Below are 20,640 nucleotides of genomic sequence, written 5' to 3' on the forward strand. Positions count from 1 at the left end.
TCTCAGGTTTACACAACTGGAAAGGGTAAATACAGAGCTCCAGCCAACGCTTTGCATTTCAAAGAACACTTCCATGGGCCTTATGTGTGTTTGGTAGGTACACTCCAGGTTGAAATGGAATAACTATTGACCAAAGCTGGAGGGCCTTGTAACTTAATAAATGACCTTCTGGCATTTGAATGATTAATATTTGTTGGGAAACAGTAGCTGGTTGAGTTCATTCTCTCACCTGTCTTGTCCAGTCCTTGTTTTTGCAGCTCTCTGCTGAGTGGCCATCAATGAATCAATTCCTCTTTCTCAGCCTTCTACTATTTGTTTCCCTGCCTTGTCTAGTTTGCTTTTGAGTCTCATGGGATACTGTCCATTAAGAACTTGTCAGTCAAGTACTTGTATTGGGAAGTCACTTTTATGTCTTGTATTCTGGTGTAGCAGCAAACAGCAGGAGATGTGAGGAGATGTGTTACTAAACACAGACACGGGCACATACACAGCAACAGCCACATCCTGGGGCTCTATTGGGGTGCAGACTTATGTAGCCTCTCCTAAATAAAACTACCACATTTCAAGGTTGTATTTGCCAGGGATTTACTATCATGGAACAGAAAACTTCCTCAAGCAAGTTAAAGGATTCATTTTCTCACCTCAGTTGCTGCTGGAGTTGGTACCTCCACTGATACTGGAATGGGTATTGTTCCCACAGGGAATTGACTGCCCTGCTGGTTACAGACTCTGCCAAAATTCCTGTTAAATTCACTGGGACAAGTATTTCCTCCACCTGTTTTAGAATTCCTGTAAAGAAAGTCTATTGCCTGTGTACATATCAGGGAGCAAAATGTACTTATTAGCACCTGGGATTTAAAAACCCTGGCATGGGATTTAAAAACCATAAGCAATTAATGAACTGAAAAGTGGCATTACAATTTCTCTCAGCGGAAAAAGAATTTAAGTAAACAATTGCAATTTTTTACCATGTTTATCTTAGCTATGTCATGGGTTGAGGAATTGGATATGGTTTTTTCATGGCTAACTAGTTGGCCTGAACAACAATTGAGCCTTTGAAGCAACACAAATGGTTCTGACCATTTAGGTTTGGGGGCACTATAGAAAGGAAGTTTTATAAGCCACCTACACACTATTTCCGCCTGGAATTGGAGAGACAATCTTACTGGACTGCAGGCATTTCAAACTCATGAACCAGCTTAACTCTGCAATTCATTCCATGAAGCTTAAGACAGGAAGTGCTTTGTGTGGCATTCTCACATCAGGACTGGTACCCATAAATCAAGATGAATGTCTTTCTCAATGACTTGCTACAGCTCAGCCCCAAGATTCGGGCTTGAGGCAGCAACCACTAAGTGAAGTGCTTTGGCCCGTGGTATTTGGGAGGTCAGGTCTGGAGATCACGATGCTTCCTCGAAAAGCTGTGAATCTTCACATTGTATATTATTCTGTGTTATGAAAGTGTGCAAGGAGCAGAAGATTTTTAGTTGCTAGTAATTTATTTTCAGCAGCAGAGATCATTGTGAGTGCTTAAAATTTGGTATGTTTTCTGAAGGAGAGAGAAGGAAAAAAAAAAAGAAAACCTTTCACTTTGAAAAGCTCAGTGCTTTGACTGGTTCTTCTTTTCATTGGCAGGGATCCTGTGTTAGAGTGAGTTCCCTGAAAGGCAACCAAATTGCCCACCACAGACAACTGTGATGAATAACACTCCCTGTCTTTGCAAAAAGCATTGCTTACAGTCCCCCATCCAATCCCAGCACCCTGCAATGTGCAGTGCATTGGGGTTTTATTTGGGGTTTAGAAGCTATTATTGCCATTTGGCAAAATTAATTCTGGAGAGCAAGGGATATTTTGTCAAGTCAAGGCTCCAGCTGCCTGAGTGGGAGTCTGCTTTGCTCATTCTGGCAGCAGTCGTGGGTTACACCTTGGATAAACCACTCCTGTGAACAGAACAGGGAACCAGGCTGGCAGGTGCTGCTCTGAACCCTGTTACTGGCTGATCTAAGATATGTAACCACATTTATTAGTTGCTTCCTGTTGTCCTGTTTGCCCACACTGTCCCTGAAGCAGACTGTTTCTCTCTCTATTTTGGTTGTACTTAACAGAAGACTCTTTGTTCGTGTCACAGGTTTAGAAGAGGCTCAAAGACAATCCTCTAGATGTTCTGGTCAAACCAATGGCCTAGAGGGCATGCACAGCCCTGTGTGCAGGTGCTTGCTGTGTAGGTTCACGTGGCCCCACAGCCTGGACCTCTTTGCACAGCAGGGAGGTGGGAGAACCACCAGAGATGGGGCACCCTCTGCCCATTGCTGCCCCAAAGGGCTCTGTGCTGCTGCAAAAAGGAAAAGAGCTTTTTCTGGGTTTCAAGGCTGTTACCTCTGGTGGAACCTAAGCTGGTGCAGCACTTCCAGAATTGTTTGCTGCCTCTTCCTAACGTACAGTAACAGGTAAATCCTTGTGTTGCTTCCTGGAGACAGGATGCCCAACTTTGTCGGGCCTCTGGCATGCAGAACTTCCTGGAGGTTTATTAGTCTGACATCATCCAGTAGGAAACATCCTAAGAGGCTCTGAATGACCACAGCAACCTCTCAGTTTCTAAGAATTGAATTTATATTCCCTCTGAATAAAAGTATATGAATGTCTATCAATCCATTGAAATATGTCTTTCTTAATTTAACGAGCTTTGCTCAGCAGGGCAGCGATAAATGCGCACAATTTCACACTCCCAACAGTCATGTTTAAAAAGAAGGAAAGGGAGGGAAGGGGAAAAAAAAATGGAACAGAGCTCCCTAAATGGTAATTCAACTTAATTTTTTAACAAGACTGTTTTGGTTTCAGAGTGATTCCATGACCTACAGCAATGATCAAAGTGACGCCGCCGTGGTGAGTCTCCTACAGCCAGAGCACTACTGAGTGTGCTGTGGCAGCTCTGCCCCGTTTAAACAATCTCTCAACCAGGTGCTTCGTTCTCCTCTGTACCAGAGCTGCTGGGCTGACTGGATGCTCAGGTCCTTTAGCACAGCTTAATCAGGACCAGGAGAGGTCCAGAGAAGGGATGAAAGAACAGAAAGATGAGCTTTTTAGGTGTTCAAAAGATTGCCTGGGTGTACCTTTCTGGGCCATCAGTTAAATGTTTGTGGCTGTCCTGGGGGCCTCCACAGTGTTTAGAGATTTTTCAGTCTAATGAACTTGGGTTAATACTGATAGGAATGATGTCTTGCAATCATAAAAGCTGTTCCATTTCACTCTAAAGAGAAGAGCTGGCTCTGCACACTTTGCACGTGTCAGACCAAAGCAAGGAGCTGGAGGACACTCTGTGGCATCACTGCCTTGTTATGCATTGTCAGCAGTGCCCACAGTGGCACTTATGTAACGCACTGGGTGAGCCCTGCAATCAGTTCTCAGGGGAGCGTTTCAAGACACAGAGACTGGAGAATTTTAGAGAGGCTGGTGCCTTTCTCAGTGTACATGAAAACTAGTTGGATACTGGCATGGAATTGCTCCGTGCTTAGACCATTTATTAAAGTCTAGACGCAACATAAAAGCATGTAAATTGGTTCCAGTCCTCTCTAGTAAAAACTTCAGCCTGAGCTGGGAATTGATTGGTGAATCTCGAAGCGTAATTAAAATTGACTGTTAAAGTTTCTCCCCCTTAATTGGTAACACTTTCTTTGGAAGTCAGTGAGTTAAGATCCTTGCTGGATCATTTAAAGGAGTTCCTGTGTATATGATCAGAACTCAAATGCAGTTTTATGGAGGAGTTTACAGTTATGTTCCACCCTGGTGGTCTTTCATCCTGTATCTTTCCTATTTAAGATTTATGCTGTCATTCACCACAGCCTAATTGTGTTTTGATAAAAATGAAATGATTGCTGACGCATTTCAGCCTGAAAGCCGATGACATTTTGAAGCTTTCAGTAAGATGATCTGAAATACTGTGCTGCTCAAAGCCTCTGTCTCCCTGCTAGTCTTCATTTTTAATTCCAGCATTTGTTAGTCGGTTTTGTATGGGTTTTAATAGGCACCTATAACTCCTCTCTGAGTGTTCTGCCAGCAGTGTGTTATTCACTGTGCCTAATAGCTCATCCAGACTGTTTCATTCTTTCTTTAGGAGGAGAAATATGTGCAGTGTGGTCTTCTGCTTTAGATTTTTTAAAAATTATATAGATTTAAAATTACACAGGTTGCTATATTTTGTGACAAAGCCAGTTCAGAAAAGCACATTTTATCCTTTGAGTGACAGACAGCTGGGTCTGTAGTGGCTTTTAGCTCCTTAAGGATATCCTTCCACACTCTTGGTACAGACCCAGTTCTGGAGGTTGGTGTTATTCAGGATGGTACTACCGGACATACTTAGCTCTCTTTAAACATAAGCTGTCTTGTCCTGACTAGCCATGGACTTAATCACAGCATTAACTGCTCTCCTGAATCAGGCACTAGAGATACACTTAATTCTCTCCACAGTCACGGTATTTTTAGTGCATCACAGCCAGAGCTTATCATCAGTAAAATGTAAATGTGTCAGGGGATCATGGATGTGCTCTACACAAGTGTTGTCACCCGCTAGACTGAAGAGGAGGAGCTTTCATAACAGTGATTATTGTCATACAGAACAGGCAGGAAGACACTCAGATTGCTTGGCTGGAGGTGATGCCCTCACACAGTTGGAAATTGTTTGGGTGGGCACACATTTGGTGTTGCGTGAGGAAACCACAGTGCCATAGAAAGGGTTCGCTGAACCTCGTCCGCTCACCATCACCATGAAAACTGAGGCCAGTTAAACTTCTACACCTTGGCATCCCTGCTAGTGATGCATGTGGATAGGAATACGTATCCTAAACACTTCCTGTGCCCCCACGATGGGCTCAGCAGTGCTGGGAACAGGAGATCGAGGTCAGGGCTCCATGCAGCTCTTTGAAAGGAAGCACGGTGTCACCTGGACTGGTGCCAGGGCACCCTGAGGTCAAGCCCTGAAAGTTTAAGAGGTGTTCAAGAATAACATGTGGGTCTGATCCCCAAGCCATTGCAACCACTAGGGATATTTTGTTAGTACCACTGGATTTCAGACAGGCAGTGTGGATCAGTCAGCCTTGGTGTGCCACTGGCCCTTGTTTTAGCTGTTTCTAACAAAAGCATTTCAGAGTGATGGAAGGTGTACTTTGGTGTTAAAGGAATGCTTAAATACTCCTGTCAGTCATTCTGCCACCCTGAACTAAGGGCCTCTGGTAACAGAATTCCAGAGCTACACAAATTATATCTGGACTTCAGGAAATATTTTTTGTTCTGCTAGGGTTAAGCTGCCTAAATAGTCCTTGCTAGAGCAGCTCCGTGCTGCAGTGCTTGTATTCCATAGTAGTTATGTGCATTATGCTATACTGTATTCCTTTCAAAGCCACAAAGCCAAATCCCAGCCTCAGCTTCAAGCCATTGAACTACAAACAAGCGATGACTCAAAAAAAAAAATAGATAAGTGTAATATTTGAGGTGTATGTGCCATTTATGCAAGCAGAGTTGACTTTCACTACTTCCATCAATTTAAAAAACATGAATTTCTTTAGCAAGCTACAATACCATTTTTACACCTCTCTGTTAAAAGACGGAAAGAAAGGGAACCCAGGTATTGCCATGGATAGAATCTAGGGCTGTGGTTTTAACAGGCTTTAAAATCCAAAGAGGGGGATTTCTGAATGAGATTTGTTTCTTCTCTTGCTCCTGCCATTACAGGGTCATTCCCAGTGGCTGCCTCATGGCTGTCCTTTTTTAATGCACATTTATATATATTTATATATAGAATGAGTTGGGTTAGAAGGGGCCTTTAAAGATCATCTAATCCAATCCCAGAGATCATCGAGTGCAATCCACATACACACATGCACTCAAAGACCTGCTTGCACACCTACATATTTACAGCATTGAGCTGTTAAATTGTGCTCAGAATGAAGAATTATTTCAGCTCTGCAGAGGGAGTAACACAAAGGTTGTGTGACGATGTATGGGCCCTGCCATTCTGGACAGTGACCCCTCAGTGTATGAGCGAAATCTTTTTGGCTGTAAAATCCATCCCTAGTATATGAAAAGAGGTGTTCTCCTTGATTTGGCCATTTTCTCCACTTTTGACAGAGGATCAGTGGGAGAAAGTAGTGAGATGAGCACGCCCAAAGAGATTGCTTCAAGCTTATTTGATTTTCTTTTCATGGGTGCAACACGATCCAACTCCTTTTAAGCAGCAAGGTCATTTAAGTGTGCCATGCCACAGGTTTGTCCTTTTCCCCCCATTCAGTCCCTTAAATCTTATTGTCAGCCATGTTCCCTTTGAGTAGCAGAGCAGCTGCTTGGGGTCTGCTTGTGTGGTTATAATCCCATTAAAAAGCCCTCCATTCTGTTGCTAATATATTTATAAAGAAACTGGTCACCTGGGATTAACGGTTGATTCTTCTCCCTGGACATACTGTACTGACACGGAATTATTCCCGATCCCCCGGCTTGTTAGATACAACCAGTTGCATTTGTCATGGTGCCAAATTGGCTGAAATAGATTAGCAATTAATGCAGAACATGCTTTCCTGTGTTTGTAAAGTCCTTGTAATCATCCCTGACAATCATCTTCTCATCAGCTCTTTCCTGATAGCGCTGAGATGGCAGATATGCCGGGGCTTTGGGAGATTAATGCTCTTTCATGGGAAATATGAAAGGCATTAAAAGAACATCCTGACAGAGCAGGTGAGGAATCTGACAAAAAAAAAAAAAGAACCCTTAAAAGCCATTTCAGTAGATATTATTCTGTAGGTTTTTCTCAGACGTTTCTAAGCATGCAAAGCTAAAGAAGACAAAGTAACTGCTGGGGAGGATTTGCAAAATCTCTGGCTGGTCTGTGATTCACTGATGTAACTACAGCCACAGGGACACTTCTGAGGTCCCTTGGACTGGTCAGAGTGGGGTACTGATCACAACAAAGCAGAGGCCACACGGATTAAGCCAAGGCTGCAAAAGCCACCTAGGATGGCTGAGTAAGTGTTCAGGCACTGCTCCTGAGGGGAGGTTTGTGCTGCTCCTGTCTTTATTTGTCTGTCAGTATTTTATTTGTCTGGCCTGAGTTTGCAGGTGGGATCTTTCTCACTTTCAACATCACTTGAGGGCTCACCTGCAGTCTGCCTGTCCATGAGAGGAATCTCTGACCTGCTGCAAAGAACTTTCTTCTGAGTCCTTAGTGAAGTCCAATTATCATCCCAAAACCTCTCTCTTAATCCAGTATGACCAGCTTCAGAGCAAGAGGCTTTCTACAGCTTCAGCCATCAATTCTGCATCTCAGTTGAAGTTGTATCTGTCTTTCCTTACCTCAGTTTCAGAAGTTCATTCTGCTCCCACTCTTGGCTTCTCTCTGTATTTAAAGCATTTGTGTTGTAAAGTGTTTTCAGATACAAGATTGGGGCATTTTATTTTAATTGATGTTGTAGGATGAGCTCAACTTGCAATGAACTGGACAGGAAGCAGAATGACCTTCTGAAGAAGGCAAAACAATCACTTTGAGATGGTCCTTCACCCTGGGCAGGTCACAGGGTTGCTGTGTGCTTCCCTTGCCCATGTACAAGAGAGGTAATACAGCAGCATTGCCAAAAATACTGATATTAAATGTGCAGTTTTTGTGGTTATTGGGCAGATACTGTGATACATGTGTTTTACTAGTGCCTATAACCATGTCATGGGCTCCTGACCTAACCAATACTGGGTTGTGGCTGCCTACTGCTCTGAAGGGAAGAGGGACCAGGAAATGGCTAACTCTGCTCTGGGAAGCAGAGCAGCCCAGCCTAAGGAATGATCAGACTGAGGTGGGATACCTCAGGTGGCCAAGGGCTGTGGCCACAAAAAAGGCTCCTCTCTAAGAGCACCTGAGCTGTGTAGATGCCAGTACAGCTCTGTCATATGGAAAAAAAAAAAAAAATCCATCTCCTTTGAATCTCTGCCTTTGATTCCTGGCAACCGTGATTTTCTCCATGCACATTCCTATATTGTTCTTATAACTGGGCTGTGTCCTTCTGAATTGCCATGACTGAGCCAGGAGCAGAACATCACTTAAATACCTCTATTGTTATTTAAGCCCTGTTGTGATGTGGAAATTTGTGGTAGAAAAGTACAATTTGGAGGATTAAACTAAATGCACTGTCTGTAACCGGAGCAATGAATTGTGAGGGTATGATCCATGCAGGAGAAGAACAAAGCCTTCTGCAAAAACTAGTCATTCCAAAGTGCAGTCTAGCTGCTTTTAACCAAAATGTCTCAGGAACGGCTTGCCAGTGCCTTCAGTCTCTCTTTTCATTTCCTCTTAGGGGAAAGTTTCCCTGGAACTGTTCTGGTCTCCTTGCACTGCTGTGCTGGCAGCAAAACCCTCGGAGCCAGCTTTGGGAGCCTCCTGCCAAAGGTGTCAGGAAAGAGCTGCTCATGGCAGCACAGCACAGCCTGTAGGGCTTGAGTTATCTCCAGCTGTCAGGAAGACCCCAGGATGTCTTGAGTCAGGGACACAGCTCTGAGTAGATTTGAGGAGTCAGGGACACAGTTCTGAGTAGATTTGAGGCCGTTCTTAATTGCGCTGGGAGGTCAAACCATCCCTGCTGGCCACCAGGACTTGAGGCTGCACAAAACTGTCTTTTACCCGAGCCAGACACTCTTCAGTCATGGGCTGAATGCAGCTTGGTGGAAGCAAGGGATCCAGCCCAAAGGTCTGTTCAAATGTTTCCATTTCATGTGGCTTGGTATTGTAACATTCTCCCGTGGTTCTAACAAGTTGTGCAAAACTGTGATGCCAAAGCAGCATTCTTCCTTTAAAGTTTCAAAATTAAGAAAAATGGTTGTGGCGTTGGAAACTTGGGAGAGATGTGCTGTGGTTATCTACTGGTCCAAGAATAAAATTCCTATGGCTTTGCACAAAAGCACGGAGGAGTTGTCTATTAAAAAATAAAATAAAAAAAAAAATAATTCAAGTCAGGGTACCTTTTTTAGTGGCAGCTGGACAATGTTTAGAGGATTTCAGAGGCCACACATTTCCTCCTCATGTGCCTCTGCAATTCCAGTAAGTGCAAGAAGTGCAAGGCAGAATCCTTGCCAGGGGAACTGGACCAACCAGAGCAGCAGCATGGATGTAGCCTGGGGCTGGACTTTGAAAGGAAATACACCTTGGACATGAGAAGAATTGGAATGCAGCTGTCCAGACTCGAGTGTCAACCACACAGGGCCTTTTGGGCCAGGGCAAATGAGATGATTACCTTTGCAGCCAGAGTATGTTGCAGCATCCTTGAGGGCACCCTAACTGCCTCGAAAGCCTGGACCTGGGCTGGTTATAGCCTTAGTCTGATAGGACATGTTCCAAAAGTGGTCATGTTTTGAGCAGGAAAGATTCAGTGGCTTCTAGTTGCTTCACCCAGAAAGAAGGGGTCAGACTCTTGTCTTTGTGGGATAAAGGAGGTTACACATTAGCTACACATGAACAGGGCAGTCCATTTATATAGGGAGAATCTAGGCTCTCTATAGGATTGATAAATGACTCTGAGAATGAGTAAAAATAGTTGGGAAAAGCTTTTAAGTTTTGTTTAAATTTAACCATCAGAAATCAAAACATTAGAGGGTGTTTAGAGAAGTGCCTGAAGCTTGGAGACCCTGAAAAGAACCAGAAAGGGAATCAAAGAGTCTGGCAAAAATTAAAAAAAAAAAACAAAAAAAAAGAAAAAAAAAAGAGGAGGCGCGCGAGAGAGAGAGATTAAGATTAAACAAACTCGTCTGAATAAAGCTAATCAACTGAGATCCTGCTCCATTGAGATCAACTGGATGAGTATTAAGGAGGGCCTCAAAATGTTACTGGGAGGAAGCCAAAAAAAGAGAAAATCTGTATGTTTTGGGTTGGCTGGAGAAGTCTCAGCCAGGCTGGATTGGGTGATGTAGCAGAGCCTGCTCTATATGAAGAGGTGAAGTGTTGCTGCCTGTAGAGGAAGGGAGAAATTATAAAGGCCCCAACCAGCCATGGTAAAACTGAATAATGGAGTGGCCAAAGGGAAAGGAGTTCCTGGCAAAGTCTGGAGTATTTATGAGGATCCAAGTAGGAGTTTGGAGTATTAATATGTATTGCACCGCTGTCAGTTGTCAGTGCTGAGAAATCTTCAGTTATGCCATGACAAGCTGTCTCTGTTCCACTGGCCGTAACTCAACCTGCTGTGTGGTTCCCCTGGTTCTCCACTCACACATGGTGCCTGCTTAACTTGTTCAGTGGTGGCTGCTCAGCTTTAGTCCTGCAGCTGATTTGGGTGAAAAACGGATTTTGGCTGCTACAGAGCCTCTTGCTGAGCCAGAGTTTCTCCTTCCTCATCGCTCCTGCTAAGAGATTCCCAGAAGTGCCAAAGAAAATAGTGATAATGTTAGGAAACAGGCACTGTTTGGCTGTTGGGATATTTATTACACTGGCTTTCTTTTTGTGTAAAGTTATAACAAACGAACGTGAGTCTGTTTTGTTAAGCCTTTGTTTGTAATTTCGGTGTGATTCCTTCTGTTATCCCTGCTAACACTGGCCACTGGAACCTTTGGGCAGGCACTGCTTCTTTCGTGTAGGGTCCTGAGCTGGGTTTCCTTGACTCCCAGATCAAACCCTGAGCGCTGAGGAATTCCTGCAAAGATTTGCATGTGCCTCATCTTACATGCTGGGCCCAGCTGTTGAGCCTGGTGATGGCAAGGAGCCCTCTTTCTCCCCTGCATGGGATTTTCAGGCAGCCAGACACTGCACAAGGGAAGAGCAGATTTGGCCGGGCTGGTTTTTCGCGGAGCGGGGAGCGAACGGTGCAGCAGCTCCTCCCTCCATGGCCAGCCCAGCCCAGCCAGTGCGGGGAGCTGGAAGTTGTCTGCTCAGAAACCAGCACTATCCCAACAACACATCATCTCACAAAGGACTTTGCCCTTTCCATCTTCTCCTTGCTTGTGCCTTGCAGCTACACAGCACCCTCCTCATGGGCTTGGCCATGGAGTGCCTGTTCCACCCGCTCCCGGTGTTCCCGTTGGATCGGGAAGGGCTCCTCGTGGTGTGTGATGTTAAAGATGAGTGTCAGTCTTCACAGGCGTGTTACACATCGTAGGTCTCCTCTGTGTTATATTCCACAAGTACAATTTATCTTGGAGAACCAAAGGGTTGGCGGCGCCAAGAAGACATCAGATAATCTGAAATGTATCTACCTTTATAGAATTCTACCTTTGTAGAATATTGTAGAGGAAAGAGCTCCAAAAGTAATTCCTCATTTCTCATCTAATGAATGGCTTTAATTAACCTGAACAGTTACGCTCTGGAGCTGTGCACACTTCAGGGAGCAGCTCGATGGCACCCTTCCTGCTGCTGGGAGAGTAGGAGTATGACAGTTCAGTTATTGCTGTGCATTGTTAATATGGTTGATCTTGGTCCTGCTCCAAGAGAACCACTAAGCAATCATGGAAAATGAAGGGTAACACATTTTTAGAAGGATTCTGGATAATTTTGGCTATAAAACAGGCTGCATAATCTTGGCAAAAAGTGGATGAATTCATTATCTGCAAATAGTGGAAAATATTATAAATGGCAGTAAATGAAATAAATGGGTGTTTCCACTGTAATATGCTATTCTCTGAGCCACCCAGAAAGAATACAGCTTGGTTTACTGGGTGGGTAGTCCTAGATGAAGTGAAGGATCATGTTCATATGCTCAAATACTTGTTTGGGACTGAGATATTTTATGCCTTTGTTGCAGAGGGAAATCCATACATTTTACATTTAAGAGGTGGTATTTTATGGCCACAGATGGATGTTGGAGTGAAGCTAGAGCTCTATATGTGCTGTATATCTGTTTGCATTCCTCAGTTAACCTCAGTTTTATTTGCTCTGCTACACCTTAAGGGTTTGGAGAACTTGGTGACTCACCCTAATGGAAAGTCACCGACCCACCTTATGTGAAGAAATTGATCTTCTGTATATTTTGGATTTGTTTATGGGCCAGCACTCTTGCTGTGAACACATGGAATAAAGTCTTGGCAATTTTTAGTAGAAAAAAAAATGTTGTCCACTAATGAACAGGACCTGGCTGGATGTTCTTCATTCCCACTTCTTTGGTCTCCTTTTAGAGAGTCCCTTCATAACAAAGTGCCTAAGCCCATGAGTATCTCTGAGCACATGAATAGTCCCAACATTCCAAGGTTACTCGTATCTGAGAGCGTTTTGCTGGATAAGAAGCTCATTTAGGCCACATGGACTTTCCCGTTGGCAATAATGGTGATGGCAGCGGCCTTCCAGGGAGGCAGCAGCCCTGGGATGGAAGCCCTGAGCTGTGTTTGGGGAAGGCAGTCCCAGCTCCCACACTGTGTCATTTTGTTCGCGGTCGTGGTCTGACTGCTCACCTCAACGTGCCACTGGGTGACTCCACTGATTTTGCTGGGAGCCAGCACCAAGGATGAATTGGTTGGCTGTGCCATATTTTTGTTATTAGCACCCCAAGCCTTTATCAAACAGCCCCATTGGTTTTGTCCTCTTGCCTTGCAGTGAGGCACAAAGACAAGGTGCCAGGTTCTGTTGATTAGAGGGTTGTTTTGTTGTAGTATTTGTAGGTTGTTATTTTTACTTCTTAATCAGAGTTGCCTCCATAGTGCCTGTATTATATGCCTGTTAAGGAAGGTGTTTCCTCACATACTTGGATAAGATCATGGATATGGCCACAGCAGATAAGCTGCCCCATTTCCCAGGAGCAAATACTATTACAATTTACTGTTTTGCAAAGAAAAAAATGCACACAGAAGCAAATAACTGTCTGCACCCATGTTCACATCTGGCTTTTTATAGACATGCATATACTTTATATATGCATATGTATTTATATATATATTATAAGTTTGTGCACATGTATATTTGAGTGTGTTTATCTAGTTGATTTTAACTAGGTGAGCTTAAGAAGCTCTCACTCGCCTCAGAGGTATTACTAACTCTACAGGTATTTTTAGTTTAAGGATGGTTTGAATGTATGGCCACTGCTTGTATACATTTATTTAGTGTGCTGTGCATGGCCAGATCTCTGTTCTCATGCCATGTCTGCTTTTGCAACCTTGCTCCTGCATTTATAAACAGCTGTGCTCATAATCCTGGGAGTACAAATAATTGCAACTAAAGAGGTGGCCTTTTCAAAGGAGTCTAAGGGAGTTAAGTACCCAAATCTCATTGCATTTGGTTACCTAATTCCTGTGGCCTCTTTGAAAATTCCAGCCTTAATTAACTAATTCAATCAACTATCTGTGAAGCAGCGGAGACATAACACACTAAATCCAGGCAGTTTTGGTTGCACAGGAGCTACCTGAAAACTTTTCAACTGAAACTTTAAAGGCTTCATTATTGGCTGACGTTATCCAGTGATTCCAGTGAATCAAACTGCAGTGTGTAACAAGCACTGCTATCCATCCTCATGTTTAGTGTGGCTCTCAGGGTCGTTGGGTTGACTACTTTATGTGTTTAGACTTGCTAACAAGGGTGGATGGTAAAAACTTCACAGGCTTTCTTTAGGCATCATCTCCACCTTTAGATGCTCCTGGGAATTCCTTACTGAGGCTGCAGGAGAGATAGCTCCTGTGAATGTTCCCACAGTGTTGGACAAACACTGAGCCACATCAGTGCCACTTTCAGTCTGTGCCTTGGTGGCACCTTAATCCATCTGTGTTTGAGGAGATTGGTGTTCAGGGAAAAAACAAACAGCAAAGAAACAACATGGAATGAAAAGCTTCTGAGTCTTCACATTACCCTGCCCAGTATTTATTTCTATTCCATAATAGCTTTGCCTTCTTGCATTTTTTTTTTTTAAATCCGTGTTCCAAAAATCTTTGATGTGGGTTTTTTTTTTATTTTCTTCTTTGAAAGTCTATTCAGCTAAGTATGGAAAGCCACAGTTTTAACAGTTCCCCTGTTTGTTCAGAAATAGTATCGTTCATAGTTGGCATCAGAGGGAAGACTATACTGAAGTCCAAATTTACTCCTATTAAATTAAACCTAATTGAAAAAAGGCAAAGACATTCATTAACTAGTTAAACAAACGGTATTAAATTTACTTTTTTATTTAAAAGAAGAAAGAAAACAGTTTTAACTGAAGCAATGTAAGTGGAAGAGCAGCTATTAAAACGTGATGGAAGAAGTACGCGGTGTTGAAAACTTAAGAAGAAACCACAGACATGTATAACAGTAAAAGAAATGTACCTTCTTGGCCATTTCTTTTCTCTGTTATTGTGTCAGATGTTTCTGATTTGAATAAGAGCTTTCCTTCATGTCCCTGAGCTTCTCCTTCCATTTGACTTTACACTGAAGTCATAAACCTGTTGTCATGGGAACCACTGTGACATCACAGATGTAGCATTAACTTCACCACAGGGCAAAATAAATGAGTGTGATGGCCTGTGAGGAGAGAGAACCTTTGTTTGAACCAAAAGCCAAGCTTATCCGAGTCTTGGCCCGGAGCCCGGGACCCCAAGAGGCTTCAGTGGGATCCCGGCCCTGTGCTGGAGGCACAGAACAAACACCGCCTTGTAGCCGAGACCCTCTCTTGGAGCTGGTGGTCTCTGCAGACAGGACATGACACAGAAGAAAGGAAGCATTATCAGCTGGGCTTCAAGATTGGAAAACTAAGGAAAGGAGAGAGTAAGCAACTTTACCCCAGGTCACAGAGAAGATTTGAGGCAGAGCCCAGAACTGCGCTCAGATAACTCAGCAGGAGCTGCTGGAGATGCCGAAATGCAGGAGTCGGAGCCTGTTTTTACATATCAGTTCCTGGAAGTCTTTCCCAAGCTGTCTTCAAAACTGAGAAAATATGCAAAAGGCAATAGAGCTTGGGACAAGTTGAAACACTGCTGCAAGCCTTCTAAACAGTTCAAAATGTCTTTCCCCTCTAGGAAAGTTTGTTTCAGGAATCTTCACCACCACATGTGGGGCGAAGTCTTCCATGGCAGTGTTCCCATGTTCTTCCATGGGCCCAGGATTCCATCCGTGGCTTTTGAAGAGCAGCACCCAACACCTTGAGCTGCATTCGAGTGTAAAGAAGGAGCAGATCTTTTACAGACCATAAACACAACAGCTCTTATGGCCAACCTGACCAATTAAATGGTCTCAGCAATTCCTACGTTTTGCTAATGACCTTAAGAAGTTTGTCTGAATCTTTGACTGCTGCTGCTGTCAGGGGGTGACACTGATCCCTCACAGGTTATGGGTGGCACAGGTGGCCTGTTTCTGAGGATAGGTACAAGCAGTGGATTACTCCACTTGCTCCATACTTCCAGGGGGAAATCACCATTTGGATACAAGCCCACCAACCTGGGCACCTTCTGGTTTGTAGCTGGCCAAGGTATCAGGTCAGATGCTCCATAAGTCAGTGTAAGGGCAGTGACCCCACTAGACAAGGTGTTTTTGCCCACCCTCTTCCCCCCCCAGACACACAAAGGCTCCAGCTTTACAGGAGTTGGGTGGGAAGGTGCCACACCACACCCATGGAATTGAACTCCTGTTGACTTTAACAAGGAGCTGTGTGGCTGAATCCCAGGCAGCTCTCAAACTGGAGGGGTTAAATGCGTTTTGCTTTTGCCTGTTAGTCTGTGGTTGAGAAAAAAAATATCCCATGTGTTTTAAATTGTTTTAACTGATAAGTCTGGCCAGCAATTGAGAGTAAATCACAGTATCAGTGCACACCCACAGCCTGCGTTGATGTATGTCTACATTTTAAAGTGACTTAAATGAGTCATGGGAGCAGAGTTTTAATTAGAAGGATTGGAAGTGTCAGAATTTCCTTAAATCTTTTACAAAAAGAGACCTACCCCTCCACTACACTTTTGCGGGTAATAAACAACTGTGATTTGTGTGATAGAATTTCAGGGAGAGTTTGGCTTCTGCAGTGTAATTTTCGACTTTGGGTGCTGAATTTTTATTAAGATACACAAAATGTGAAGCTGGTACTTTTATCCCAGTAGTTGTTTTATCATCTAAAGTTATCAATCTCTGTGACTGCAATAGCCCTTATATTAGAAGAGGCTTGTGCAACACATGACAGAAAAATAAAGGCATGTCAAAAAACACAATCAGAGTATCACAGCACTTGAGGCCAAACCACATATTCATTAATCTAGCAAAAGTCTTTATGAAGGTGTGTAAGCAGTGAATTGGTGAAAGCTGAAGAGTCATGTTAATTCTTGATTAAAGGAGATGGTGGCTGGAATAAAATCCTATTGTTTAAAGTCTAAATTCTCAGTGGAGCCACCTTGTCAATGTATGATAGCCTGATGAAGTGTCAAACAGTGAAAGGTATCAAAAACAAAGGCAAATAAATAAAATAAAGACATGGTGTTAATAGACAATCCATAGAAAAAAAGGAAAGAAATTCTTTAAAAACTAATTTACATGTGCAAAACTGAGTTTGAGTTGAGTGGTATCCACAATTCATTTATATTTGGTTTATGACAATATTTAGCACTCAGGGTTTAGCAGAGAAGATTTGCTCATGAAGAGCAAATGTTAAACTGAAAAATGTGGACCAAAATCCAACAAGTATGCCCATTTGATTTTAATATTCCACATTTAGAAATTCCTTATCTGTATGGACAAAAATCTTCTCTAGATTTAGAATTGATGCTGACAACATTAGAGAGGGAACACTGAGCTTCCAGTCTTAAGGCAATACCTGACTGTAAAGACAAGGATGAGTTCTCTGTGGGAATTAATTTCCTGCATGTTGCAGCAACTGAGACTTATCAGTTCCTCAGAAAGATCTGTGTTGACCTCTCTAGGAGATACCATATGATGCCAAGCAGATTGGGTCAAATCCTATGGGGCAGCTGAACTGTCCTTAAATTATTCAGCCTGGAAACAAACACAATCCCGGGTAATTTGGGTCATTACCAGCTCCTGGTGAAGTAAAATCAAGTACTGTAGAGATGAGTTTGTCAGAGAAACTTAGAATTTTCCAAATCTTAATGAGAAAGATGCATTAAAAAGCTTGAAATAAATACCATGTGAAAGTTTAAAGGGAGAGACGCTATTATGAATTTATTTGCTCATCTATAATTAAGACTTACTTTTTCCTGCAGCAATGATTCTTTCTTTAACATGCATAATCATTGTACTGTGTAATGTATTTTCTAGGGCGTGGTGATATTCCTTGTCAGCCAGAAGAGCAGTGCCAGCATGAGCAGCCACCTACCAGTGCTGGAACTAGCAAAGGGTTGTATTTTCCCCACTCCTTATATGACCTGCAAAACTGTGTGAAAGATCAGCATAAAGAAGTACTTAACCAGTTCAAAGTGAAAATCTGTTTTGATTGTGTTGGCTTTTGGGACATGTAGCTTTTTTTTCCTGGAAAGCTGGGCTGATTATACACCCACAGCTCTGTAGCCAGCCCTTCAGACCAAGCATTTTTTTTATGTGCCTGTCTCTGAGAGCCCCCAAACTGTGTTAATTTTATTACTAAAGTTAAACAGATACATCTCAATTTATGGGGTTTTGCAGTCAGTTCCTATGGAAGCATCTGTGTGGATTGGCCATAAATGAGAACATTGCCAGTTGGATGGAGGAAAGGAGAGTGTGGAAATGTTTCTGCTGGGTAAAGAGCAGTTCTTCTTTGCTCAGTTTCCCTTCCTAGTCTTTACAGAGGAACTAGAGGAGTCTCTGTATTTTATCATTAGTGTGTACAAGGGAAAAGGATTCTCTGGAAGTTGAATGCTTTTTCTAAAAAGCTTTTATGACTTGGAGCATCCAATGCCAATATTTGTGAGAACCAAATCATGGTGAAGGACAAAACAAAGACCTTTCAAAAGCTGGAAACTCATTTCTTGTATGCTACTGGCTGTGCCAGCATATGTGATGGCCATGATGTCCAGCCCAGAGATTATTTTTCTTGTAGGAAAATCCATGTATTTCTATAGTAACCATTGCTGTGCTGTCTAAAAGTACTTTAACATGTAGGACTGTGCAGTTCTAGCAGCTGGTAGCAGACAGTTGTCTTGTAGAGCTTGGATTTGCATGCAGCCACAAGAAAGCCACTTTTATTTTTGTTTGCCATTTTCTGAAATGGAAGCAGGTATTGCATTCCCAACTTCTTGCTGGTGCCACAGATTTATCTTGGTTCATCCCGGGGTTATAAAGCCCCACCTTGAAGTCTGGCCTGTGGCCAGTGCTAGAGGGGAGCTGTGGAGCAAACCTCAAGAGCCTTCTTGAGGTGTTTGTTTTTCTTTGCAGGCAGAGGGGCAAAGAAATAAATAGATGGGAACCCAAAAGGACGTGTTGAAGGCTGGTTTGGGGCACCAAAAATTTCCTGATGGCTCAAAGGCAGCGATTTTTGAAATACAGATGCTGAGAGGAAATCATGGAGCTTTAGTCTCGTGCAGAAAGGTGATCTGGTAGAAGACACTTCCAGGAAACAGAGAGAAAACTGAAGAGCATTTAAAAAAGCCATATGTGAGCCTTAGATTTCAGGAAGAAACCTTAGGTCCTGTGAATAAGCCTGGCTAACTTTGACTGTTTTGCTAAATAATGGAACTAAACAGAGGGACTAAAATTGTTCTCAGGCTTTTGGATTGACATCTAATTTTGAAGACTAGTTTGGCCTTGTCTTGTTTTATAAGCAAAAGGGTGGCTGTTATCACATTCAAATTCCGTTTTTAAGAAACATGAGATAACTCAATTTCTCTCCTTTCCATTTGCTTTTTTAGCAAAACAAGTTTCATATGGCTCCTGTAATGAATGAGCTGGAGTGAATCAGTAAAGGTGGCTGTGTTTTGACTGCTGCAAACTGTGTATTGACACTCTGCACTGTGTAGAGCTGGGTCAGTTTGGCTTTAAAGACTCTTGGGCGTTTTCAAGGTAAGAAAGAAGAATCACTGCTTCTGACTGAGAACCAGTTTGGACATTATAATACAAAATCAAGGTATTTGTATATGAGTTTTGCTCTGTTTTAAGTTCACTCTGCCTTTTCTGTGAAATAGCTTTTATGTGTAGAAGGTCCCTAGAAGTGTGTGAGTCCAAAAAAACCCCCCAAAACAAAAAACCACACCCCAAAAGATTTGTTTCCTAGTTTGCTCCTGTATAGAAGAAAAACTTAGGATAAAACTCCACAACACTCAAGCCTTACCCCGCAAATAACAACATAAACAGAGAAGTCCATGTAAGGGCTGATCAGTTCTCATCTCTTTTTTTGTTCTGTTGGCAAATGCATAGTTCAGGGATGGGTGTCTGTTGCTCCTGAAGCAATTACCTGTGCAGGCATGGGAAACCCTTCTTCTTGGAAGTCAGATTATCATTTCAGCCTTCCCATGAAGAGAAAGCCTTTGTTGCATATTCTCAGAGCCGAGATGGAGACGATCAGGTGACAGTTGACTCTGTTGACACAGATCCTTGGACATGTCATTTAAGGGCTGTCTGGAACCTGATTTACATGAATGTAAATCAGGAATTGCCCCAGTGAAACACAGGAAGCAAGTATAATATAAACAGCCTGCCTTTTTCTCCTACATCGATTTTCTGTCTCTAAAGTGGGGGGTATTCATGAATCTTTTCTTTAATGGGTTCTTGATTGCTTGTGCAGAAGAGAAATGCTATGGTGATAATCTTCAAAACAAAGCCTACAGCCATTTCCACTTTCTTTGTTATCATGCTAATAGACTTATTTCATTACTGTAAGTAATGAGAAGTTCCCCTGGCTGTTTTATCCATAATTAATCACAGCGTTTCTGGCTTAAAAACGACTTCCTTCGTATGTTTAGCTGTTCATTATTGCCCTTTAGTTAGCTCCATACAATGTTTTAAATTCTGGGTAAGTCAAGGATTTTTTTGTTTAGCTAAAGGTATGCTTAGACCAACGCCCTGAACTCCACAGAGACACCATCCCAAATTAATTCTCCAGGTTGCAGCTGCATGATCTTGCTAAAGAAGTGAGTAATATTTTGACATTTAATATTAAATGAGTTATCTTTGAAAAATGCTTCCCTGCCCCTGGTGTACCTCAGGCAAATGGAAACATGCTTAACGTGCATAATGAAACCTTGGTAATGGAAAAAATGGGGAACTGGGATGATCTATCAGCATCCAGAATCTGCAGGACACAAAAACTGATGGTTAAATGATGGTGAGGTTAAGACATAAACTAATCAAACTGATTGCATTTAATTGGGGCCCCCTTAACAATACAGCTGTAATTATTCTTAATCCCCTGCAAGTGTATAAAAAGATTTGTGGCAAATGTTTGATTTTTTTCAGCGTTGGAAATTAGTTTATGAGATTTTCAGTGGCACTGAGCACATTGGATTTTTCAGCAACTGAGCATTTCATGCTCTTCATTTTCTTTTCCTCAAATTATCTCTCCCTACTTTGGCCACCAAGCTGCACCATTAATTCCAAAATTTACTTTTAATTTTCAACAAAAATAAACAATTTTCTGATGTTGCTTGAGGAGTTTTCTGGAATTGCAAGCCCTGAGATTATGGTAGGAAGAGTTTGGACTTCATTACTTATCTGTCAAGTATGTGCTTGGCTTGAAAGGCAGAGGTTAGGTAAAGAGTTGAGGTCTGAAGTAAGCATATAACAATTTTTCTGAAATACATCATCACTCCTTGAGGACATTTTGCATAATTCCCTAA

The 20,640-nt window shown here is 42.5% G+C and overlaps 1 long non-coding RNA gene across 2 annotated transcripts; it reads left to right on the forward strand.

Annotated features, from left to right (window-relative positions):
• Window positions 1-14,193: 14,193 nt before the first annotated feature.
• LOC135410783 (uncharacterized) lies at window positions 14,194-20,317 on the forward strand. Of its 2 annotated transcripts, XR_010428876.1 has the most exons (4): window positions 14,197-14,665; window positions 17,153-18,868; window positions 19,223-19,370; window positions 19,843-20,317. It is a non-coding gene; the product is annotated as an uncharacterized LOC135410783 (long non-coding RNA). The 2 variants fall into 2 exon arrangements; XR_010428875.1 differs by lacking the exons at window positions 17,153-18,868; window positions 19,223-19,370; window positions 19,843-20,317 and adding an exon at window positions 14,917-15,158 and having other exon boundaries at window positions 14,194-14,665.
• The last annotated feature ends 323 nt before the right edge of the window (window positions 20,318-20,640 follow it).

The sequence above is a fragment of the Pseudopipra pipra genome, chromosome 3 (genome assembly GCF_036250125.1).
Source record: "Pseudopipra pipra isolate bDixPip1 chromosome 3, bDixPip1.hap1, whole genome shotgun sequence".
NCBI classification, from domain to species: Eukaryota; Metazoa; Chordata; class Aves; order Passeriformes; family Pipridae; genus Pseudopipra; species Pseudopipra pipra.